Here is a 27,401-nt window from a genome sequence, read left to right as displayed (position 1 = left end):
ATTGTCTTCTGTATAAAAAGTCTGAAGCTCGAATTGTAAAATTACATTCAGATTCTACACACGAACTCTCCTGTGTGTGTCTGTTTGTCACTCGCTCATCCACGCTTTGCCCACCTGCGACGAGAGACCCCGTTCCACGCAGACACAGGGACCCAGAGGGTCTGCGGCACCTTATGAAGATTTACATAAGGACATAAAATTAAGCATTTCAGAAGAGGCTAGGCTGGTACACTTTCATCCTTTTATGAGTATGGATAATAATTCATCCTGAGACTTCATTTTTTTTTTCACTTGTCTCTGTTGTGCCAAGAAGCTTGACTCATTTTTTATTACTTTTAATTATTTATTGGATAATTTATTTATTTACATTTCAAATGTTATTTGCTTTCCCAATTTCCCCTCTGGAAAACCCCTGTCCCATCCCCCTCAACCTGCTTCTATGAGGGTACTCCCCATCCTACCCACCCTCACCCACCTCACCACTCTGGAATTTCCCTACACTAGGGCATCAAGCCTTCACAGGACCAAAGGCTTCTCCATCCATTGATGCCAGACTCTGCTACATATGTGGCTGGAGCCATGGGTCCCTCCATTTGTACTCTTTGGTTCATGATTTAGTCCCTGGAAGCTCAGGAAGGGGGTTCTAATTGGTTGATACTGTTGTTCTTCCTATGTGGTTGTAAACTCCTCCAGCTCCTTCAGTCCTTTCTCTAACTTCTCCACTGGGATTAGGTGCATCTTCTTCCACTGAGGCCATACCTGGCAGTCCTCTGCTCTATATGTGTCTAGAGCCTTGGACCAGCTCATGTAAGGAGTCTGGTTGGTCACTCAGTGTCTGAGAGATTTCAGAGGTCCAGGTTAGTTGAGACCACTTGTCTACCTATGGTGACACCCTTCTCAACTTCTTCTAATCATTCCCTAATTCACGCAAAGGGATCCCTGAATTCAGTCAAATGGTTATGTGTATCTGCTTGTTTCAGTCAGCTACTTGTTCGTCCTCTAGGAGGGCAGCCATGCTGTAAACACATCATAGCATTAGTAATAGTTTCAGGGCTTGGAGTCTCCCACTGAGATAGATTCAAAGTTGGGTTGGCCTATAGGTGGTACAACATTATGAACTAACCAGTACCCCAGTGCTCTTGACTCTAGCTGCATATGTATCAAAAGATGGCCTAGTCGGCCATCACTGGAAAGAGAGGCCCATTGGACACACAAACTTTATATGCCCCAGTACAGGGGAACGCCAGGGCCAAAAAAAAAAAAAAAAAAAAAAAAAAAAAAAGGGAATGGGTGGGTAGGGAAATGGGGGAGAGGGGGTAGGGTATGGGGGACTTTTGGGATAGCATTGGAAATGTAATTGAGGAAAATACGTAATAAAATATATTAAAAAAACAAAACAAACAAACAAACAAAAAAACCAAAGTTGGGTTGGTCATTGGACTGACCTCTTTCCCTCGTCTCTTCTCCATTTTGTCCCTGCAGCTCTTTTGAACAGGAACAATTCTGGGTCAGAGTTGTTCTTTTGTTTGGTTGGGGTTTTTTTTTTGGTTTTTGGTTTTGGTTTGTGTTTGTTTGTTTGTTTGTTTGTTTGTTTCTGAGACAGGGCTTCTGTGTAGCCCTGGCTATCCTGGAACTCACTCTGTAGAGCAGGCTGGCCTCAAACTCAGAAATCTACCTGCCTCTGTCTCCCAAGTGCTGGAATTAAAGGCGTGTGCCACCACTGCCCGGCTGGGTCAGAGTTTTTGACTGTGGGATGGCCACTCCATCCCTCCACTTGCTGCCCTGTCTTCTACTGGAGGTGAAGTCTACTAGTTCCCTCTTCCCACTGTATCTAAGATCCCTCCCTTTGATTCCCCAGAGTCTCTAATCTCCCAGGTCCCTGGTACTCCTCCACCTCTTACTCCCCCATATCCTCCTTGAGGTTGTATGTTTTCATTCATTCTGCTGGCCCTTAGGGTTTCTCTCCTATCTTTCCTCCATACCTGATCATGTTCTCCTTTCCCCCTCACTGTCGTCCCTCCCACTCAGGTCCCTCCTACCCTTTTCCTCCCATAATTGTTTTCTTCTTCTTTCTAAGTGGGACTGAAGCATCCTCACTTGGGCCCCTCTTCTTGAGTTCTGTGGATTGTATTCTAGGTATTCTTTACATCTTTGGCTAATGTCCGCTTATTAGTGAGTACATACCATGCATATCCTTTAGGGTATGTTACCTCATCCAGGATGATATTATCTAGTTCCATCCATTTGCCTGAAAAACTCATGATATCATCATTCTTAATAGCTGAATAGTATTCCATCGTGTAAATGAATCACATTTTTATATCCATTTTTCTGTTGTGTGACATCTGGGTTGTTTCCAGCTTCTGACTATCACAAAGCCAGAAAATATAAAACAAATAAGGTTGCTATGAGCATACTGTAGCATGTTCCCCTATGGCAACTTTTGGGTGTGTACCCAAGAGTGGTAGAGCTGAGTGTTCAGGTAGACCTATTTCCAATTTGTTGAGGAGCCTCCAGATTGATTTCTAGAATGGTTTTACCAGAAATGGAGGAGTTTTCCTCTTTCTCCATATCCTTGCCAACATGTGCTGTCACCTGAGTTTTTGATCTTATCAAATCTTATTGGTGTAAGGTGGAATCTCAGGGTCCTTTAGATTTGCCTTTCCCTGATAACTAAGAACCTTCAACATTTCTTTAAATACTTCTTACCCCATTCGAGATTACTCTGTTTAGTTCGATAACTCACGTTTTGTTAGTTAGTTGGTTTGTTTGTTTGTTTGGAGGTTAGCTTCCTGAGTTCTTTATATATTTTGAATATTAGCACTGTATTGGATGTGGGATTAGTGAAGACTTTTTCTCATTCTGTAGGTTGCTGATTAGAATACAATACCCATCAAAATTCCAATACAATTCTTCAGACCTGGAAAGAATAATTCTCAATTTCATATGGGAAAAACAAAAACACAGAGTAGTAAATACAATTCTTACCAAAAAAAGAACTTCCGGGGAAATTACCATCCCTGATCTCAAGCTGTATTACAGAGCAATGGTGATAAAAAAAACTGCACTGTATTGTTACAGAGACAGACAGGTTAATCAATGGGATAGAATTGAAGACTCGGAAATAAAACCACACACTTAAAATCTGAGACAAAGATTAACTTTGACAAAGAAACCAAAAGTACACAATAGAAGAAAGAAAGCATCTTCAATAAATGGTGCTGGTCTAACTAGCAGTAAGTGCATATAAATAATGAAAATAGACCCATATTTATGACTTTTCACACAGATCAAGTCCAAGTAGATTAAGGACCTCAACATAAAACCAGATACACTGAATCTAATAGAAGAGAAACTGGGAAAGAGCCTCAAAGTCATTGGGAAGGTGGGGGAAAGAGGATTTCCTAAACAGAACTCCTGTGTCTCAGGCTCTAAGATCAAAAATTAATAAATGGATTCTCATGCCTGAGAAGCATCTGTAAGCAAAGGATATAGTCCATTGACTCAATTTTTAAAATTTCTTTTCTGCAAATGGATATTAAAATACATCAGTTTGATTAGGTTCTTAATTTTTCATCATTAAATTTAAAGAATAATTTTATAAGAGCTCTCTCCTACCCCACTCAATGCCCCCACCCCCGCCTCTCTCCTTCTCTTTTCTCACTCTCTTTCTATCTCTTTCCCCTCTCTCTGTGTTTGGTGTGTTAGTGTGTGTGTGTGTGTGTGTGTGTGTGTGTGTGTGTGTGTGTACTTATCCATGCATGTAGGGAGGCACAGGGTTCCTGACTTTCCTCTATTCCTCTATTGTTCTATTGCTCTCCACTTTACTTTTTACTTTACTCTAATTTTTAGATAAATATTTTGAGATACATTTGGAGATCAAAATTTGAGTCAGGCAGTGGTGGCACATGCCTGTAATCCCAGCACTTGGGAGGCAGAGACAGGCAGATTTCAGAGTTCTGGGCCAGCCTGGTCTACAGAGTGAATTCCAGGACAGCCAGGGCTACAAAGTAAAACTCTGTCTTGAAAACAAACAAACAAACAAATAAACAACAACAACAAAAAAACAAAAAAAATGAGTTGTGATGTCTTACCTAAGAGCCAGATATTTCCTCCTGTCCTAATCTCCCAAGCACAGAACGTATAGCTAGGGTGTATGCTACTGTACTTAGCTTGTACACAAGTGCTGAGGATTTGAAGTCTGCTAATTATGAATGTGTTGTAAGCACTTTATCCACAGATCTATCTTTGTAACACTCGATAGCAGGTATTTATTAGGTATGGTTTGTACAAATGCATTCTAAGGTCCTGTCCTGATATTTTAAATTTTGATAGTAGTAGTAGTAGTAGTAGTAGTAGTAGTAGTAGTAGTAGTAGAGTACTTGACATTTTCAGTCTTGGTGAGATGAATTTATCAAATGTTTTCTATACTGATATCTTAGGTATTATGCCTAAAATATCATTTCTAAACTCAAAGTTTTGTAGAATTTGTGTGAATTATAACTTTCACAGTTCCAAATTTTAGCATAATCAGCTAGGGTGGTACTAGAGCTTATCTTGAAGAAAGAATATGAAAACTTAAAAGTATCTAACTATAGTTAAATTACATTCAACTATTGTGAACCTTTAGTGTACCTTCAGTTGAGTGTACTATTTACTATTATTCAATTCTTGGATTTAAATTATTTTAATTTATTTATTTTTTTACTTTAACTCCAAATATCACCCCTCTTTTCCTCCTAGTATCCCCTCATGCAGATCCTAACCCCATTCCTTCCTCTTCTTCTCCTCTGAGAAGGGAGAGCTTCCTGCTAAATATCATTATCATCATCATCACCATCATCATCATCATAATTATCACCATCACCATCATTATCATCATGTTGTTGTTGTTGTTGTTGTTGTTATGCCCTCCAGTACATCAGTACTAGACATAACCTCTTCCACTGATGCCAGACAACCTGGTTAGGGGAATGAGGTCCATAAGGAAGTAGGCAACAGTTGCATGCACAGCTTTCACTATAGCTCTAGGAGAACCTTCATGAAGAATAAGTTGCACATTTGCTTGTGTTCAGAGGGCCTAGGTACGTTAGTTGACTTGACTCTGTTGGTATTCCTGTGGAGACACTGTCCTCTTCAGGTTCCTCAATCCTTCCCCTAACTCTTCAACAAGACCCTCTAAGCTCCATCTCATGTTTGGCTGTAGGTCTCTCTTACCATTGCCTACAGGGTTGTGCTTCACAGAAGACAGACATGCCAGGCGCCTGTTTGCAAGGACAACAGAGTATCATTAAGAGTGTTAGGTTCTTGCACACGGGATGGATTTCAATTTGGGCCAGTCAATGGTTGGCTGTTCCATCTTGGTCCATGAACATTTTTTTAGGCAGGATACATTTTGGGTCAAAGGTTTTGTTATAGGTTTCTGTCCTTATCCCTCCATTAGGAATCCTACCTGGCTATAGGAAGTGATCACTTAGGGATCCATGTCACTCAGTGCCAGATTTTTCAGCTAGAGTAGGGTCTATAGACACCCATGGGCCTCTCCCCATCCCAGGTCTCTGGCATGTCTTAGAGTTTGTGGTCCCCATCTCTGATTTCAGTTCTCTCTCCCCTACTCTCCCTATACCTGCTCCCCATTGCTTACTTCTCCCCCATCAGTTCCCTTCCTTTATCCACCTTTTATTTCCCCTTCTGAAAAAGATTCAACAATCTTCCCATAGGCTCTGCTTATTATTTGGTTTCTTTGGGTCTGCAGGTTATAGCATGGTTATCCTGTACTTTATGGCTAATATGCACTTATAAGAGAGGACATACCATGCATGTCTGGGTACCTTGACTCAGGATAACATTTTCTAGTTACATTCATTTGCCTGCAGAATTCATAATGCCATTGTTTTTAATAGCTGAGTAATATTCCATTGTGTAAATGAACGAAATTTTCATTATCCATTCTTCAGTTGTGGGACATCTGGATTGTTTTCCGTTTCTGGCTATTATGAATAAAGCTTTATGAATATATAGCAAGTATCTTTGTGGTATACTGGGACATTTTTGGGATATATACCCAGGATAGGTATATAACTGGGACTTGAGGTAGAACTATTCTCTATTTTCTGAGAAACTGCCAAATTGATTTTGAGAGTGGTTGTAGAAGTTTGCACTCACAGCAGCAATTGAGGAGTCCTTCCCTTCCTCCACATTCTTGCCTGCATGTGCTATTCCTTGAGTTTGTTTTTCCTTACTGAAATGTGTGGAGTGCTTTTGGTGTTTATAGAAATTTGACAAGTATTTGTCACTGGGCTCTGGAAGAAGAAGTGGGTTAAGATAAGAATATTCATATTTGGGCTGGTGCAAGGATCAAGGTGAACACAGCCAAGGAAGGTGTGACTTTCCTTTTGTCTTGGTAATCCTGATAAGTCTCTAGACTTATAGTGACACTGGGACTTTGCTTACTGCTTCTTATGATTACTACCTCATGTGATCTCTTTGTTCATTGCCTTGTTTAATCACTTTGTCTTTGATCTTAAAATTGACTCTATTCTCTGATAGTACCTAAAATGGTGTAAAAGCTGGCTGGGGAAAATTAAAACAGCTTCAGCCTCAGAACTGGCTGAAGTCATGTTATAATCTTTAGTTTTTTCTTTTCAATCCTCACTATTGCCCTCAAGACTCTGTTGACTTGTCAGAAGTGAATATTTTTGGATATTTTATTTATTTAAATTTCAAATGTTATTCCCGTTTCCCAGATTCCCTTCCAGAAACCCCTATTCCATCTTCCCTCTCCCTGCTTTTATGAGGGTGCTCCCCCACTGACCCACCCACTCCTGCCTCTGTACCCTGGCATTCTCCTACCCTGGGGAATTGAGCCTTCCCAGGACCAAGGGCCCCTCCTTCCACTGATGCCAGACTCTGCTACATATGTGCCTGGAGCCATGGGTCCCTCCATGTGTAGTCTTTGGTCTGAGGGATCTGGGGTGTCTGGTTGGTTGACATTGTTGTTCTCCCTATGGGTTGCAAACCCCTTCAGCTCCTTAAGTCCTTTAAGTCCTTCTTTGGAGACCTGGTACTCAGTCCAGTTGTTGGCTGCCAGCATCTGCGTCTGTATTTGTCAGGCTCTGGCAGAGTCTCTCAGGAGACTTTCCAGCTTCTGGCTATGAACATAACGAAGCATAAGTCATTGTTTTTAATAGCCAAGTAGTGCTCCATTGTGTAAATGTACCAGATTTTCTTTATCCATTTCTCTGTTGAAGGACATCTGGATTCTTCCCAGCTTCTGGCTATTTTATATAAGGCTGCTATGAACATAGTTGGGCATGTATTCTTGTTATATGTTGGAGTATCTTTTGGGTATATGCCTACGAGTTTTTGAACTTAGATATTTGGATAGGTGTAAGATAGAATCTAAGAGTCATTTTGACTTGCATTTTTCCTGATGACTATGGACTTTTCTTAAAGTGGTTCTCAGTAATTCAAGGTTCCCCTTTTGAAAATTTGCTGTTTATCTCTGTACCCTCCTTTTTAATTGGGTTAGTTTGGCTGCTGGTACCTAGCTTCTTGAGTTATTTAGATAGTGTGGATATTAACCTTTGGGCAGATGTGGGGTTGGTGAAGATCTTTTCACAATCTGTAGGCTATTGTTTTGTCGTATTGACTTACAGAAACTTTTTAGTTTCATGAGGTCCTGTTCATTACCTGCTGATCTTAGTGCCTTTGCCAATGGTGGTCTGTTCAGGAAGTTATCTCATATACCAAGGAGTTCAAGGCTATTCCTTATGTACTAGTCAAGGAAATATACCTTAGTGACAAAGTTAAAAGTTACCTCAGACTAAAGGATTAGAGAAAAATTTTCCAAGCAAATGGATTCAAAAATCAAGCTAGAATAGTCATTCTAATATCTCGTAAAATAAATTTTCAACAAAAATTAATAAGAAGGTATGGGAAAGGGCATTTTATCCTTATCATAGCAAAAGTACACCAAGATGACATCTCAACTCTGAATATCTTTGCCCAAACCAAAACCAAATGATAAAACAAAAACAACACAATAAAAAACTATTACTCAAGTTTACTTCGTACATCCAACCCTGAACATTAATAGTGAGAGATTTGAACACCTCACTGTCACCAATGTACAGGCTATCAAGATGGAAATTAAACATAGGAATAATGAAACTCACAGATTTTATGAATTAAAAGGAGCTAACAGATATCTACAGAAAATTTCACCCAAACAAAAAAGAAGATACATTTTCCTTAGGATTTAACAGAACTTTCTCCAAAATTGAACATATTCTTCATCACAATGAAAACCTCAGTAGATTTTTAAAAATTGGAATAACCCCTTGTATCTTCTCAGATCACTATGTATTAAACCTGAACATATACAACAACAAAGACAATAACAAGCCTATAAATCTATGGAAACATAACAATTCTCAACTCAATCATCACTAGGGCTGGGGAAGAAATAAAGAAATGAAAGACTTCCTAGAATTCACTGAAAGTGAAGGCACTACATACCAAAACTAATGACAGACAATGAAAACAGTACTACAAGGAAAGTTCATTGCACTAAGTGTGTTCATAAAGAAATTTGAGATATTTCATATTAGTCACTTAGTAGCAAACCTGAAAGCTCTAGAACAAAAAAGAAATAATCATATCCAAGCAGAATAGATAAGAGGGAATGATCAAACTCAGTGGTGAAATCAATAAATTAGAAACAAAGATAACAATGATAAGAATTCAGGAAACAAAGAAATTGTTCTTTGAGAAAATCAACAGGATAGAGAATCCATTAGGCAAACTAACTAAAAGGCAGAAAGACAACACCCAAATTAACAAATCAGAAATGAAAGTGAGACATAACAACAGATGATATGAAAATTTCTGGTTTCTGTGGAAACTCAATTATGTCACGTGATATTTTTCTGGAGCTGTTGTGTGAGAGGATGTTTTGCTGAACCAGACATGTAAGAAGGCACATGATGTTTTCCTGGAGCAGAGGTTTGATAGGGCATGTGACTTTTAGAAAGGATACAAATATAACCCCAGAGACCTGGAGAGCAGACTCTTGCTTTACTATCCCATGTAAGGCTTTGCTGATCTTCACACACTACACATTGGTAAGCCTTGCAGTGCTTCGCTGCTCTTTGCTAGCCATGCAAGGCTTTGTCAGTTTTGTTTCTTAGCTGGTCTTTGAAGCACAAAATAACTATTTTTGTGGTATTCTTCCTGATTCTTTCCACTTTTAGCACAGAATTCTATAGGACTTTCAAAGAAGAGCTAATAGCAATACTCCTCAATTTTTTTTTCATGAAATAGAAAAAGCATTGACAAACTCATTCAATATGGCCACAGTCACCTGTATACTGAAAACACATGAAGACTCTACAAAGAGATATAATTTCAGTCCAATTTCCCTTATGAACATTGTTTCAAAAACATTTAATAAAATACTTGCAAACCAAATGCAAGAGAACACCAAAACAACATCCACCATGATCAAGTAGGCTTCATTCTAGGGCTGCAAGGACTGATGACATATTAAAGTGTAGTTGTAAGCTGCCCATGGCCTACATGAACCATGTACTCCTGAAAGGCAGGCTCGGGCTGAAAAAGAGACTAGACGGCAAAAAAAAAAAAAAAAAAAAAAAAAAGAATGAGGCCAAGAAAATTTTTTCTTTGATCAAGGTCCAAAGTTTATTAAGAGTCTGTGCTTATAAAGAGGGAACAGCCCTCCCCCCCCCCCAACAATCCATTCTTGGTGCCCAGAGCCAGCCTGAAGACAAAGGTGTCTCAGCAGGCAGCAAGGTCTCTGAGAAGAACAGCAGCGGCAGTTGACACATCAAAAGAAGCCAGCTAACCAGTACCCCGGAGCTCTTGNCTCTAGCTGCATATGTATCAAAAGATGGCCTAGTCGGCCATCACTGGAAAGCGAAGCCCATTGGACTTGTAAACTTTATATGCCCCAGTACAGGGGAACGCCAGGGCCAAAGAGTGGGAGAGGATGGGTAGGGGAGTGGAGGTGAGTATGGGAGACTTTTGGGATAACATTGGAAATGTAAATGAGGTAAACACCTAATAATATATATAAAGAAGCCAGCCAAGTTGGAAAGCTGCACCGCAAGTGGCCCCACCTCAGTGGCGACAAGGTCTGCACCACCCTGCTTCAGGCTGGGGGACGCTATACAAAAGTCCATCAATGTCATCTGGAAGAAAAAAAGCACATGATCATCTCATCAGATACTGAAAAGTCTTTGACAAAATCCGACACCCCTTCATGGTAAAAGACATTGAGATATCAGAGGTACTAGACCCATGTGTACACATAATAAATACAGTATATAATAAGCCAGTAGCCAACAACATCAAATTAAACTGGGATAACACAAGGCTGTCCACTTTATCCATATCTCTTTAATATACTTAAAGTTTTAGCTAGAACAAGAAGACAACTAAAAGAGGTCACAAGGATACAAATGAGAAAATAAGTGAAAGTATTATTATGAACAGATGATATGAGATTGCAAATAAATGACTGCAAAAATTCTACCAGAGAACTTCTTGAGAGGATAAATACCTTCAGCAAAGTTGATCTATACAAAATAACTTTAAAAAACTAAATAGCCTGATTCTCCTTCTGCCTCTCCTCTACCTCTACCAGGCTCCTGAATCACACAGACAGGAACATGCTGTTTTCTGAAAGGCTCCACCCAGCACCTGACACTGATACAAATACCCAGAGCCAAACAATGAATTGGGCTTGGTGATTCTTACAGAAGTATAGCAGTAAGGATTGTGGGGCCCAATTGGGATAAGAACTCCACAGGACTACCAACAGAGTCAACTAACATGGACCACTGAGGCTATTACAGATGAAACCACCAACCTAAAAACATATACAGGCTAGATGTAGGCCTCCCACACATATGTACCAGAAGTGAAGCTTGAAATTCATGTGGGTCCCAAACAGCTAATGGAGGATATCCTAAAGCTGATGACTGCATCTGGGACATGACTGGGCTGCGTTGTCTGGCTTCAGTTGGAGATTAAGTTTCTAGCCTCTAAGAGACTTAAAGTGCCAGGGTGGAAGTCATACCTATCTGCTACCATCTGCTCAGAGGAGGAGGAGATGGGGAATGTGAGGCTGGGGGGAAGGGGTGACTGGAAGAGGGCCATTGAGGGGGATCTAAAGTGAATAAGTAAAAATATATTATTTTAAACAAAAAAATCAGTAGTACTCTTTTATACAAATAACAAATGGGCTGAGAAAAAAATTAAAGAAACAACAACTTTCACAATAACCACAAATTATATAAAATATCCTTGTGCAACTCTAAGCAAGCAAGTGAAAGACGTGTATGAGAAGAACATCACATTTTTGAAAATAGAAATTAAAGAAGCTATTGTAAGATTGAAAAATCTCCCAGTCTCATGGATCTGTTTGATTAACATAATAAAAGTAGTCATCATACCAAAAGCAATGTATATATTTGATGTAATTCCCATGAATATTCTAATGCAATTCTTTACAGGCAAACTAAACACTTTACACTTGATTTTTGACAAATAAAACTATTTAATGGAGAGAAAGTACTCTAACTTGATGTCCACACGTACAAGAATAAAAATAGATCCATATTTATCATCTGCCCAAAACTCAAGTCCATGTGGAAAAAAGACCTCAACAACAAGGATAGACACATTAAATTTGATAGAAGAGAAAGTGGGATATATCCTTGAATGCAAAGGGACAAGGGGGAACTTCCTGAACAAAACACCAATGGTTCAGATTCTAAAATCAACAATTAATAAATGGACCTCATGAAAATTTAAAAGCTTCTGTAAGGCAAGAACAGTGTCAATAGAACAAAATGCCAGCCTATATAATGGGAAAAGATCTGCACCAACCCTACAACCAATAGGAGTCTAAGATCCAAAATATATTTAAAAAAAATTTATCAATAACTAGAAAGTGGAAACAACTTACATATTTCTCAAATGAAAAACTGATGAAGAAAATGTGGTTTATTTACACAGCAAAATACTACCCAGCTATTAAAAACAATATTATCATGAACTTGTAAGCAAAAGCCTGGAACTATAAAATGTCAACCTGATTGATGCAATCCAGACCCAGAAATACACACCTGATATGTACTAATACGTTGATATTAGGCATAAAGTACAAGATAATTATACTGCAATCCACAGATCCATAGATGGTAAGTAACAAGGAGAAGCTAAGGGAGGATACCTAAATCTTAGTAAGATTGGGAAATAAAATAGACAACAGGATTGGATGGAGGGAAAGGAACTTCCTGAGTGATAGTATTGAGAGGGAAACAGAGAGATCAAGTGTAGGGAGGACAGATGAAGAGAGAACTGGGAGAGCAAAATGTGATTGGAGGTCGAGGCATGTCCTAGACATACTCTAAGCCTAGGGCAAGGGAAACTTGTATCAACCTATGAGGGAGACCTAACTAAGATTCTTGTTCATACAGAATATGGAAAATGAGTTGGCAACTTTGTGCTTCCAGCAAGGCTTCCAATAGAGGGATGGGAGTACCAATCAAGCCTCAAAACCTTCAACCAACAATTTGGCTTGCCTATAAGATGTGAACAGGTAAAGATGAAGCTGAAATTAAATGACCAACCAGTAGTTGGCCCAGCTTGAGACTCATGCCATGAGAAGCAGCCCACACTTGATACTATTACTCTCATATACTTGCAGATACTATACTCCCCTATAATTGCATACAGGAATCTAGCTTACTTATAATCTAACAGACTCCACCAAGCCACTGATAGAAACAGATATTGAGACCCACAGTCAAGTTTAGGAAAAGCTTGGGAATCTTGTGGAAGAGGGATGTGGATTGAAAGAGCCAGAGGGGTGAAGGGCACAAGAAAGCCTACAGAATCAATGAACCTGTGCCCATTGGGGATCACATATACTGAAGCACCAACCAAAAAGCATTCATAGGATGAACCCAGGCCCCTTATACATATGTAATGTAAGTACAGTTTGGTCTTCATATGGGACCCATAACAACTGGAACTGGGACTTTCTCTGACTCTGTTACCTGACTTTCTATCCATTTTCCCTAACTGGTTTGTCATGTTTAGGATCAAGAGAAGATGTAACTAGTCCTACTACACCTTGATAAGCCAAGGTTGTTTGATATCCCTGGTAGGCTGTCCCTTTTCTGAGCAAAAAGGGAAGTGAGGAAGAGAGAAAAGACTAGGAGGAGAGAAATGAGGGAAAACTGCAATTGGGGTGTAAAGTAAATAAATTAAAGAAATGCAGACTCAAAAGAAAAAAGATAAAGAAAAAGTTAAAAAAAAATCCTACATGTCTTTTTACATGTGCAAAACTTTGAGTTTATTATACTACCAAACCGGAAACTATAATGAAATAATTATTACAAAATTGGAAATCATTAATAACAATTAACATAAAATAAAAATAATATAATTGTCTTCTAAAATGTTTTGTCCTCCAATAGGACTAGACTATCATCACAATATATTGTATAAAATTCACAATGGATTAATGTGATAAATATTCTTTGCCCTACAAATAAAAGAATACTTGGGACTTTCATATAATTACAAAACCATAATTGAGACCATAAAGCTATACTGTAGTGTTGGGAACATAATAAAGGGGGACTGGGGGCCCTGGGGAAAAGTGGGGAGGAAAAATATGCGACCTCCGGCCAGAGTTCCTGTACTCTGGGCAGGTAGACATGGGGAGACCGCCAGACGCTTTTTCACTCGACCCTGGGTGAGCATGCCTGACCCATGCGGTGGGGAGTGGAGAAAGGGGCAGCCCCTGACCAGATACCCCCACAGACATACCTTGATAAAGACCCAGGGTTGCAGGAGAGAGGGAATAGGGGAAGACTGACCAGAGTGTGCAGCGGGCCTCGATGGATCAGAGACTCTCTATGGTTTAAGAGCTTTATTATAGAAATGCAGGGGAAAGAGAAAAGGAGAGAGAGAGAGAGAGAGAGAGAGAGAGAGAGAGAGAGAGAGAATGAGAAAGAGGTAGAGAAGAGATGAAAGAAGAAGACAAAGAGAAAGGGATGAGGAGAAAGAAGTGAGAGAAATGAGAGATGAGAGGACAAAGAATTAAGAGTAAGAGTAAGAGAGTGTGGTGGGGGCTGAACACCCCTTTATCTGGTCTTCACTGTTGCTAGGTAACTGGGGAGGAGTTTAGCTTGAAGGTCAGAAGCTTGGGCCATTGCTTACGTTACTACTGACCATGCTTCTCTTGTGGGGGCCATGGGATGTGGTACCTCAGGCAGGGGTCAGAGTTTCAGGAGCATGAGGGAACGCCTACCATGTCATGTAGGTGAATTATGACCATCAGGGTTCAGACCTCAGCTCGACTGGATACCAGCCTGCAATTCCCCACACTATAAGATTCACCACTTCCTGTGCACTTTATTTCATATGTTGAAAATTTCAAACACTATGTCCAATTTTCTGAGGATCTGCTAGACTGATTTCAAAAGTGGTTGTATCAGCTTGTAATCCCACTAGCAATGGAGGAGTGTTCCTCTTTCTCCACATCCTTGCCAGCATCTGTGGTCTCCTGAGTTTTTTATCTTAGCCTTTCACACTGGTATGAGGTAGAATCTCAGGGTTGTTTTGATTTGCATTTCCCTGATGACTAAGGATGTTGAACATTTTTTTTTTAGGTGCTTCTCAGCTATTTGAGTTTCCTCAGTTGAGAATTCTCTGTTTAGCTCTGTTCCCCATTTTTTGATAGGGTTATTTGGTTCTCTCAAATCTAACTTCTTGAATTTTTTGTATATATTTGATATTAGCCCTCTATCAGACATAGGATTGGTAAAGATAAGGACATATGCTCCCATATGTTCATAGCAGCCATATTTATAATAGCCAGAAGCTGGAAAGAATACAGATGTCTCTTAACAGAGGAACGGATCCAGAAAATGTGGTCTATTTACACAATAGAGTACTACTCAGCTATTAAAAATGACTTCACAAAATTCTCAGGCAAATGGATGGATCTAGAAAATATCATCCTAAGTGAGATGACTCAGTCACAAAAGAACCCACGTGGTATATACTCACTGATAAGTGAATATTAGGCAAAGAACATGGAATACCCACGATACAATTCATGGACCTCATGAAGCTCAAGAGGAAAGAAGACCAAAGAGTGAATACTTCAGTCCTACTTAAAAGGGGAACCATTATAATCAAGGGAAGTAGAAAGTGGGAGGGACTTGGGAGGAAGAAAGGAGGGGAGGGAAAAAGAGGGGCAGAATCAGGTATGGGAGGATATGGAGGAGATGTACAGAGGGACAGGAAATTGAACAGAGGTGTGTAGCAATGGGGGATGTGAAACTTGGGGTAGCCACCTGAAAGTCCCAGAAGCCAAGAAAAGGAGAGCTTCCCAGGACCCAACAGGGATGACATTAGTTGAAATACCTCACAAAGGGAAGGGAGAACCTGTCAAGACCATATTCGGAGGTTATTCATGGCTTCCCCGTTGATGGATGGGATAACCCACCCATCTCCAAAATTTTATCCCAGAATTGCTCCTCTCTAAAGGACATACAGGGACAAAGAGGGGAACAGAGACTGAAGGAAAGGCCATCCACTGACTGACCCACCTAAAGATCCAGCCCACATGCAGACACCAAACATAGATACTACACTGATGCCAAGAAGTGCTTATTGACAGGAATCTGAAACAGCTGTCTCCTGAAAGGCTCTGTCAGAGCCTGACAAATACAGATTTGGATGCTCACAGCCAACCATTGGACTGAGCACAGTGACCATAATAGAGGAGCTAGTGAAGAACTGAGGAGCTGAAGGGGCCTTATTTGGAATGAATGGAAGGGAGGCCCTTGGCCCTGGGAAGGTTTCATACCCCAGTATGGAGGAATGCTAGGGAGCTGAGGCTGGATTAAGTGGGTGGGTGGGAGTAAGGTGGAGGGGGATAGGGGGTTTGCAGAGGGGAAACAGGGAAAGGGAATAATATTTTATATGTAAACAAATAAAATATCCAATAAAAAATTCAAACACATTATTTTCATGTGAAGACAAATTCTTAGAATTTTGATTTTTATTGTCTATTCTGTTGATTTTTTTTTTTTTTTTTAGAAAATTCAATGCTCACAAGATAAGTCTACATAATATTAGTGGCAGCTTTCTCTCTCTTTCCCCCTTAGTTGCCTATGCTAGGAATAAACAACATTGTTTAACTATTTGCCTTTAAAAAGATGTTCACTGTAGAGTAATGCTAATTATAAACAAGTTATTTCAATTTACAAGATAGGCATGTTTTTAAAACCATAATGTTGTGTCATTATATGGCACATGACACAGACCAGATTGGAATCTAGCTTTATGTCCCATACCTACATTTCCTAAATAAAATTTTCCTACAGAACTAAATGCATAAAATTAGATCAGATAAGATCTATGGAATCTTTATGAAGTCAAAAGTCTAAAATAAAATGAGTTTTCAATGAAAGAAACAAGTTAAACATTAGAAATTTTACATTGTCTATATTTTGACAATTCTTTTATTTTTTGAAGGAATAGGAAAACATTCTATTTCTTTTATTGTATTATTGCTCCCATGTTAGCACATATTGAGAAATGGGATGATAACTTGGTGTATAAATAAGCCCAAATTTGTATGTGATAAAACAAAATATAGTTCTGTCATACTTTGATCACCTCAACTCAAGGAAGACCCACTTACTAGCTTTCTCTGGCTTTCTCTGAGTCCGTGCTTTCCCATATTCTCTGATGGGCTTTGATTCCCTGCCACTTGGAATGTGTTGGTCTGGTTCACTGCTGTGCAATCAGTATCTGGCACAGAATAGGCTTTCAGCAGAATCTGTGGGATTTAATATCTAATTAGTCAGTTTCCTCTCAAGGAGATTTGGGGGAAGAGTGGGTGACCTTCTGCTTCTTCTATGTCTTCATGGCAGTCTTGATCCTTTAAGGATAATCTTGTGTCTGAGGCCATTCAAGAGTCAAATCCTTTTCTCCTGGCTTCTCAATAATATTTGGATGTTACTCATTAAAACCTGAATATAACTGTATCTCCATATTTATTTTCACACACATTCTAAACACTGTACACACAGTGATATAAACACCTACATATTCATATATACATATGGTTGTCACTGAAGATGTTATTATAAAACATAAATCTGTATAGACCCATAACTTTACTCCATTTGAAAACTTAAATTAATACCAGCCTCCCATCCCTGCGAAAATCAGCTAATTAATGTTTCTTTTTGTTTTGTTTTGTTATTTTGTTTTGTTTTTGTTCTTGTGGGTTTTTTTTCTCTTTTTTTTTTATTGGATATTGTCTTTATTTGCATTCAAACATTATCCCCTTTCTTGCTTTCCCTCCCTCCTGGAAACATCCTATCACATCCTCCCTCCCCCTGCTTCTATGACAATTCATACTTCAAATATTTTATTGTCAGGAAAAAATTAATTCATTAAAACAAAACCCCATTTCAGATTATTGCACAAACATATCAATCTTCATGAAGCACTTCAATATAATTTTTGTAATGAGCTCAATGTATATATTTAAGAAGGTTCTAAATTATTATGTTTATTATGTTTAGTCTTATACAAAGATATTTTCTGTTGAAGATAGCATTATGCTCTATTCAATAATAAAAACTCAAAAGTAGTTAATCACCAAAAAGCTTCTGAGGTGTGTGAGAAAACAAATTAAGATGGAGATACAAGATAAAGTCTGTAATGTGAGAGATATAAAGCAACTCAGTCTAGAGGACAAACTCATAATACCACTCTTAGGATAATGAAGGACAATCTGTTGCAAGATGTGTGTCCTAATGTTTTGTCACAAATCTGAATTTGGATTCTGATGACTGGTTTTTTTTTTTTCGGGTATCTTTAGCCAGAATATATGGAATATGCACTTCTTCAATTGTGTGTATTATATAGACTCTTTTTTGAATCTATATGTTTGAGTACATATGGTACCCATAGACTCAGGATTTTGAATGCTTGGTACATAGGGAATGGCACTATTAGAAGGCAGGCCCTTATTGGCATAGGTGCAATGTTGTTGCAGGAAGTGGTGGCCTTTGAAGTATCCTATTCTCAGGAGACACCCAGCAAACAGCAGAACATGGAATATTCAGCCATGTGGTTCTGGTTTTAGAGTCCTCGATAGAAGAAAGGGGTTATGGAATCTCTCTCTTTGAAGAAGGAAGGCCATTTAGGCTAAGCACATGTCAGGGGATATTTATGTTTAGAGGCCTAGCCAGCCATTGTGTGAAGCTGTGATGGTGAAACCTGGGTTACCTTGGAGACCACAATATTTTAGAGATACTAGAGCCATTATATACTTGCCAAGGAGAACTGCAAACAGGGAGGGGAAATAGCCAAAAAGAGAGAAGTTTGTTTCAGTCAAGAGAGCTGAAAGAAGTTGGAGATCTGAAGAGTGCTTTCATGTCAGACATGGAAATATAGTTTGGAATTTTCCTAGCTTGTTTTTGGTCTTGTTTTGGACCAGTATTTCCTTACAATGCTCCTTTTCTTCCAATTTAAAATGGGAATATATATCTTACACCATTATGTGTTGGAAATATGCAATCTGTTTCTTGATTTTGAATTTACAGGGACTACAGTTAAAAGATTACATGAATCTAAGAAAACACTGAACTTTGAACTTTTAAAAGGAGTTTGAAACTGTTATAGACACTGGAGGCATCATATATATTATGGCTACAAGCCTATTGAGGCCAGGGAGTGAAATCTGATATTTTGAAAATGTTTTGCCACCATGAGTTTGAATGCTTGGTCCATAGAACTGGCACTATTAGGATATTAGGAGTAGGTGTGGCACTGTTGGAGGAAGTCTGTCACCTTGGGAGCAGGTTTTGAAGTCTCCTTTACTCAAGCTATGCCCAGTGCGGCTCAGAGTCTTCTGGAATGTTCAGATCAATATGTACAACTCTCAATTCCTTCTGTAGAACCTTGTCTATCTGCACTCTGCCATGCTTCCACTATGGTAATAATGGACTAAACCTCTGAAACCTTTTTTTTTTTTTTTTTAACCTCTGAAACCTTAAGTCATCCCCAACTAAATATTTGCTGTTGTAAGAGTTAACATGATCATGGTATCTCTTCACAGCAATAAAACCCTAAGTAAGAATATATATGAAGGTTCCCTTAGTTCTACATTGGCGTATATTTATCTCAGCCTTTCGAAATAATTTAAACTCCACAAGTTCACCAACAAGAACAGGGAAGGATTCTTAGGTCCTTAAACATGTCCATTGTCGTTATAGCTTTCCTAAGTGTCTTTCAGCATTGATAATTTATGAATCCCCACAAAACTTCATCTTTTAAGTCTAAAATTATATATCATTCATTAAGCTTTAATTTATGAGCCATAGACAACACAGGATTTTTCCAACAAATTGAAAATTTTTGTCTATTTATGTTTCCTGGTTTTTAAGATGCATACAAATTACCATATATACTTTGAAAGATTTTATAAGTGTTGCATTTTATTGAGTTCAAATGATGTTTTATTTTTGTTTTCAGATTTTTGGTATTTCATTTTTATTTTTCCACTTGTATCAATCATGCTATTAATTGCTTGTAGAGACATTTTATGATGAATGCTCTGAAATCCTTGCACAATAATTCTGACATCTGTGTCATCTTAATGTTTGAATCTGTTGATTGGCTTTTGTCATTCAAAAGGAATTTCTATTTCTGGTTCATGGGGCTAGGAGTGACTTCCTATTGAAATATGAACATGTTGAGCTAGTAATATGAACTATTACACTAGAATACTATTGATCTTGTTTTGTTTGTGACTATCGGCAGTTTTTTTTTTTTTTTTTCTGATGTTATATGAGTGTAAAAATTTCACAGCCATGTTTTTGCTAGGTGGAAACTGGAGTGAACATACCCCAACAGGTCTATAATGGTAAATGATGCAAGATGTTACTGTTGGTACTGAGAAGCAATCTGAGTTTGTTTGTTTGTTTGGTTGGTTGGTTGGTTGGTTTCTTGAGACAGGGTTTCTCTGTATAGCCCTCGATGTCCTAGAACTCACTTTGTAGACCAGGCTGGCCTCGAACTCAGAAATCAGCTTGCCTCTGCCTCCTGAGTGCTGGGATTAAAGGCCTGTGCTCAGAGTAAGCTGAGTTCTTAATGGGTTTTACTGATACCTGATACTATCTCAGTGCCTCACCGTCATGCTACAGTGAAAATGTGAACTCCTTAGTATTTATAAGTGGTCAAATCAATTTTCTAAAACATCCGGCCTTGCAGAGTGGCAGGGTGTCTTTATCATAGGCAAAACAAGGAGGATATAACTTCTCATGTTGTCTCCAATGACATCATACTGAGAAAACGTATTTAGTAGGTGTGAAAGACCAGACCCTCCTGCCTTTCTCAATACCTGCCCAGTGCTAGGGTGGGGAATCTGCATATCACAGTATGACAAGGGTCCCCTGTTTCCAGACTTTTGCTGGAACAGTAGTGTTGTTTCCTACAGAGTCTATCAGGAAAAGAAAACCTAGCTCTAAACTTTTCTGCATTGTATGGATACAACTTTCCTGAAATTTGCTGGAATAGAAAACTCTTGTTGAGAGATTTTGTACATATGTTTGCCAGTGTTTTCCAGCATCCAACTTCTTCTGTTCTTAGGCTAATATGCACAAAGCCTTACAAAAGGCATATTCATTACTTGTTGGTGATTATGGTCTCTGGAAAAATATACTTGATGCCTAAAAAAATATAATGTTAGAAAGAAATATATTGTCAAAGTTTATTATGTAAGCTGATATTTCATTATTAAAGTAAAAATCCTTTTTCTCTTCTCCCATCATTCTGAGAAGAGTTCTGAACTAGAGGGAAGAAGATAGGAACCTAGTTCATTTAACACTTTTTACAAGGATTTCTTTATAGGAAGATGAAATGTTGAAACTGCTTTTTTAATGAGCCATTGTCTGAGTCCATTAGATGAGTAGCTTAACCTGACCAACCATTTGGACCAATCCTTTTTTTGTTATATAAAGTAGTTGTTTGGGAACTGTTTATAGAAATTAGATATGTGACTATTTTTTTACTCCCTCAGTCTTTATTAAAGATTTGGCAGTGATCCATGTATATTACATATGCAATGCATTAAAGAACAATTTATTTTAAGGCTTAAACTGAAAGACAGTATCTTAAGCTTTATTTTCCCCTCTTCGAAATTACAACACACAATCATTTGCCAATGTCATGCCATATTTTTCATATTCATGAACATCTTGGGCTAAAATCTTTACCCATAATGTAATATGAAACCATTTCATAAGCCAATCTTATGCCAGGCTACTATTAGAAAGAAGCCAAAGTTCAGTGCTGATTTTATCACATTATTTCAATAGACTATTCTGTAATTTTACTATAAAATTAAATATTCAAGGCACAATATATAGCACCTACTAATTACTGTGCTTTGTAAGATTGAACAAATGTTAAATGAGATGAAATGGAAAGGTCATTGGCTAATGGTGGACACTCAAGCCTCACCATTTTTAACAGAATTTTAGATCTGTGACCCTAAGATGAATAAAAATGTATTTCATTCATTGCTATTATAACTGATTAAAAATTTTTTTAGACAAGAAGAATAAAGCAGGTGTATGGGTAGCTACTTAGAAACTGGTTGAATTGTCCCATGCCTTTAATCCCAGCTCTTGGGAGGCAGAGCCAGGCGGGTTTCTGAGTTCGAGGCCAGCCTGGTCTGCAAAGTGAGTTCCAGACAGCCGGGTCTACAGAGAGAAACCCTGTCTCAAAAAACAAAACAAAACAAAAATCAAACAAACAAACAAAAAAGAATTAGAAGTGAGCCTCATAGCTCTATAAATATATTTTGAGTCAAGATAGAGTCATGAAATGAAGAAGGTGAGTATATTTTTCAGTATCCTGAAATTTATCATGATACTTTGTGAAGCTGGGGAACATAGAACTTTACAGAAGCAATTTCCTTATTGTATTATCTATGTAGTATACATTAGTTATTAGTACATATTTCAAAATTTTATAGCTATGCATTAATTATAATACAAGGAGTAGTAACATGTAAATTTAACTCTGTAAATACTATTTTCTAGTTTATTCTTCTTATGTGTGCCATATTGTCTCTTACTGATCTAGCTATGTATAGCACACTTTTATGCTCTTGGCCATAATATATTTTTCCATGTTGTATAGTCATAAAAGTTTACATGCATTTTTTATTTAATTTTTGCTTTAACATAGCTCAACCACTTTATACATCCTTGTCCATTTCAGGATATTTCTACTTCAATCAGATTGTATCAATAAAGTTCTATGAAAAAAAATCTAAAATATTATACATACATTCAGTATCATGTTTATACTGAGGGAGGAAATATGTTACTTTGGGTGGTTTTTCTCATGAATTTCACATTATTACAAGAACTGAGGTAATGAATATTCTGGAAATGCTGAAAAGTTGAACTCACATCTTTGAAATTTATGTAGTTACACCAAACAAATCCATCTATGTGTATCCTTTGACAACTGAACCTGATATATATATATATATATATATATATATATATATATATATACTACAGAAACTCAGGAAAGAACTTTTTCAAACTGCTGATCATGTCCTTCCTGGTAAATTTCTCAAACATGAATGACATATTATGTGAATAAACTTAATTATGTATTGTTAAAAGCCATTTATATATTCTCAGAAACCTATTCTTCTCATACTTATGTAGGAGTAGAAATAAAATGTAGTTCTTTAGGGTATTAATTAATATATTAAGTTCAAGTCCATGAAATGTCCCAGCAGCTGATTACTTATTTTAAAGTATTTTGTCTTTGTTCACTTTGCCCTACAAATAGTAAATTATTCATTGTGCACATTTATCATATGCTAGCCATCTTCCCAGAATAACCTAGTTTGAAAAAGTGGGCAGAAAAGGTAGGTCAAAAGCATATTAAGAACACGAGCAAAATGATACACATTTTCCTGCAAATTTTTAAATATCAAACTGTAAAGGCACATTAACTGTGCTAGAAGTTTTGTTATTTTGCAAGCATATAAACATGTTTTAGAATTCTGTTTGGTTTAAAGTCAAATGTGTGTGTGTTTGTATTAACAGCTACTTCAATATGATCTTTGGCAGAAAGAAATTTCTGCTCTAGCAGTAGTCAGATTATACATGTTTCCCTTTGTCTAATTTGTAAAAGTTTTGGCATTCATTTGTCACAATTGGCTTTCTGTAAGTGTATAGAAAAACATTATATCAATGATTAAACAGAAAATTTCTCATTGTTATTTAAATTTGATTTTTAAAATCTACTGTATTTTTATTTTGATGTTGATATTCTTACATGTGTGGTTAGATAGTGTGTGTGGTGGTAGCAATAGGAATGTCCCCCATCTACAGGCTCAGATAGGTAAATGCTTTGTTGTCAGGAAACAACATTAATTGAAAAGGATTAGGGAATAGAGCCTAGTTTGTCACTGGAGTTGGGTTTTGGGGTTTCCAAAAGCTCAGTCCAACCCCACTGTCTCCTCCAGCTTCAGATATGGATGTAGAACTCTCATATACTTCCTTGTGCCATGCCTACATATGTGCTGCCATGTTTCTGACCAGGGTGATAATGGGCTAAACCTCTGAAACTGCAAGTAAGCGCCAGTTAAATGTGTTATTTTATAAGAACTTCTTTGGTCATGGTGTCCCTTCACAGAAATAGAATACTCACTAAGTCAGTAGGTACAAATGCCCATTTGTGTTTGGACAGCAGAGGAAAATTTTGAGATGCTGGCTATCACCTTCATTATTCCCCACTTTATTTTTGAGTCAGCGTCACAAGCTAAATATATAACTCACAGATTTAGTGTGACTATATGGGTAGCAAGCTCAAAGATATCTTGTCCTCACGTCTATCTTTCAGGTTATAGAAATGTGTCAATAACCTAGTCTTCCACATTGATTCTGATGATCTGAACACAGGACCTCATGCTGCTCTGCAAGGAGTTTACCACCTTAACCTCTCTCCAAACTTATGTTTGCATATATATATATATATATTGTTTTGTTTTGAAGACATAGTTTTACTATCTAGTCCAAACTGATCTTGAAATTGCTGGCTAGGCCAGTCTGATATTATATTTTTGATTATCCGTCTATGATTATTTGAAAGCACTGTGATTACAATCAGGCAAATTTCACAATGGAATAATGTGATATAAGAAGTATTTTTTTCTATTTGCATTACACATTTAATATCAATTAATATTTACCTGCAACTATGTCAGAAATTTACCCTAAGGAGTTTTGATGTATGTTCTTGATTAATGGCTATTGAAATAACTAAGAGATTGTGAGCATCTATTATCTTATTCTAGAAATAAGACAAATTCAGAGGGACTAACAAAATTTACACAGCCAACTACCAGAGTGTAACCTTGAATCTACTTATGTCTGAACATAGAGCCCAAGAAGCAAAAAACACATAGAGACTTCTATTTTTTTTCAAAGGAATAACTGACCTAAAAACTAAGATTTCACCGGAATAACCCTTACCAGCTATTTTGTCACGGAAATTCGTTGTCTTTTATAAATATAGAGCTAAAATAGGTATAATAGAACTTTCCCTGTTAATCTTGGCCTTTAGCCAAGCCATGTTGAAGAAAGGATGTAAATGATTCAATTTCTGCTTTAGATCCAGAAATAGTGCCAGGTCTCATAAAGAACTGAAGGAGTTCAGTGCATAGCCCACAGATGCAGTATTTAGATCACAATGAGACAAATAAAAATAGAAAATGATGGAGTGTGTATTTTAAAATAAGAATGTTTTCAAAAATACAAATTATATCATTTATTATTCAATGACCTATCAAATCACCACACAATATTCTACAATATTTTTTATGTTAAAAAGAAGATGGATTTTCTAGCAAAAAAAACCAAAAATGTGATTCTACAACTGTTACACAAGAGCAACAAAGGCTGAGCCTTGCTTTACAGAGAATTTATCTCCTATGCTTCCTTCAGAGGACTAAACTCTGAATGTGAAATAAATTATCCTCAGTTAGGTACTTGAGACTCTTCAGAACAGAAACAAAGGGGCAAACCAGGTTGTGATTACCCTTTGTAACTCTTTCTCAGAGAATGCTTAAATTTGATAAAAATCTGTTCCTTCACAGAACGTAAAAGTATAACAAGTGTGCTTAAGGTAACTGATTTAATAGCAGAATATTTATGGTTCTGGGTTTAGAGATTAGAAGGGCTGATTGCCTTGGTAGCAAAATTAAAAGGAAGTCTTTGTTAATACATTCTCCGTATAACCCTGGCTATACTAGAACTCACGTTGTAAACCAGACTGGCTTTGAGCTCAGAGATCTTCCTGTCTCTGGCTCCAAGTGCTGAAATTGAAGGCACGTGTTACTACCTCCTAACATTTATTAATATATTCTGAGCTTCTTTTCTTGCAATTTTAGTGAACTGAGAACAAGAATTCAAGGAAAAGACAAAAGTGAAACTACAAACAATAGACAATTGAATGGTATTCAATGGAAAGTCATCTTCCTCAAAACTAAATTTATATCTTAATTTCTAGTGCATTTGTACATGACCTCATCTCAGAGAAGAAAAAGACTGTTTGGGCAATAAAATTAAGCTTGAATATTGAGATGGAAGTACATAACTGTGGGTCCTAAATCCAGTGAAAAACATACTTAAAAGAGAATAGCAAACAGAAGCTGTGCAGAATAGAGTGTATTATAGATATGGGATCAAAAGTTGCTGCCAAAGGCCACAAGTCCATAATCACATCAACTATCAGAGCCAAGAAGAAACAAGGTTGGACTGTACCCAAAGAGGCTTTGAAGGGAGCAAGGCATTCCTTATAAGCAACATTATAAATTCCAAGTCTTTCAAACTGTGAGGGAATAAATTTATGTTGTTTTATGCTGTAATGTCACTGGAATTTTGATGGTATGCTTAAGAAATACATACATTACTTACAATTTGCAAAACACATGAAACTCAAGAAGAACGAAGACCAAAGTGTGGACACTTCGCCCCTTCTTAGAATTGGGAAAAAAATACCCATGGAAGGAGTTACAGAGACAAAGTTTGGAGCTGAGATGAAAGGATGGACCATCTAGAGACTGCCCCACCTGGGGACCCATCCCATAATCAGCCTCCAAATGCAGACACCATCGCGTACACCAGCAAGATGTTGCTGAAAGGACCCTGATATAGCTATCTCTTGTGAGGCTACGCCAGTGCCTGGCAAACACAGAAGTGGAAGCTCACAGTCAGCTATTGGATGGAGCACAGGGCCCCCAATAGAGGAGCTAGAGAAAGTACCCAAGGAGCTGAATGTTTCTGCAACCCTATAGATGGAAAAACAATATGAACTAACCAGTAACCCCAGAGCTCATGTCTCTAGCTGCATATGTAGTAGAAGATGGCCTAGTCATCCATCATTGGGAAGAGAGGCTCCTTGGTCTTGCAAACTTTATATGCCCCAGTACAGGGGAACACCAGCGCCAAAAAATGGGAGTGGGAGGGTAGGCCCCTTATCTCTGAATCCACTTCCTTTTGCTCTCATTACAAAGAGAGTTCTAAGAGATAATAATAAAACATAATTAGATAAAACAAAAAAAAACACATTTGGAATTGGACAAGACAAAAAAATAAGAAAAAGAGCTTAAGAGATGGCACAAGAATCAGAAACTCGCTTATTTGCATAAATCCCATAGTAACACCAAACTATAAACCAAAGTGTAAGCACAGAAGACCAAGAGCAGACCACTACAGGCTTAATGGATGCTGCTTCATTCTCCAAGAGTTCATATGAGCTTTGCTCATGATATCGTAGATGTCCTTGAATTTTGGTGTCTTCCATCCTCTCTGGAACTTACACTCTTTCCTCATCTTCTTCCCTGGGATCTCTTAGCTCAGAGAGAAGGAATTATTCTCATCTTCATTTTCTTTAAAATTTGTTTTGTTTTGTTTTGTTTTGTTTTGTTTTGTTTTAATTAGGTATTTTCCTCATTTACATTTCCAATGCTACCCAAAAAGTCCCCAATACACTCACCCCCCCCCACTCTCATACCCACCCACTTCCACTTTTTGGCCCTGGCGTTACCCTGTACTGGGGCATATAAAGTTTGCAAGTCCAATGGGCCTCTCTTTCCAGATATGGCCGACTAGGCCATCTTTTGATACATATGCAGATAGAGTCAAGAGCTCTGGGGTACTGGTTAGTTCATAATGTTGTTCCACCTATACGGTTGCAGATCCCTTTAGCTCCTTGGGTACTTTCTCTAGCTCCTC

Source organism: Mus caroli, chromosome 9 (assembly GCF_900094665.2).
Source record: "Mus caroli chromosome 9, CAROLI_EIJ_v1.1, whole genome shotgun sequence".
Classification (NCBI taxonomy): domain Eukaryota; kingdom Metazoa; phylum Chordata; class Mammalia; order Rodentia; family Muridae; genus Mus; species Mus caroli.
The sequence above is the reverse complement of the archived record's forward strand: the minus strand, read 5'-3'. Positions refer to the sequence as shown.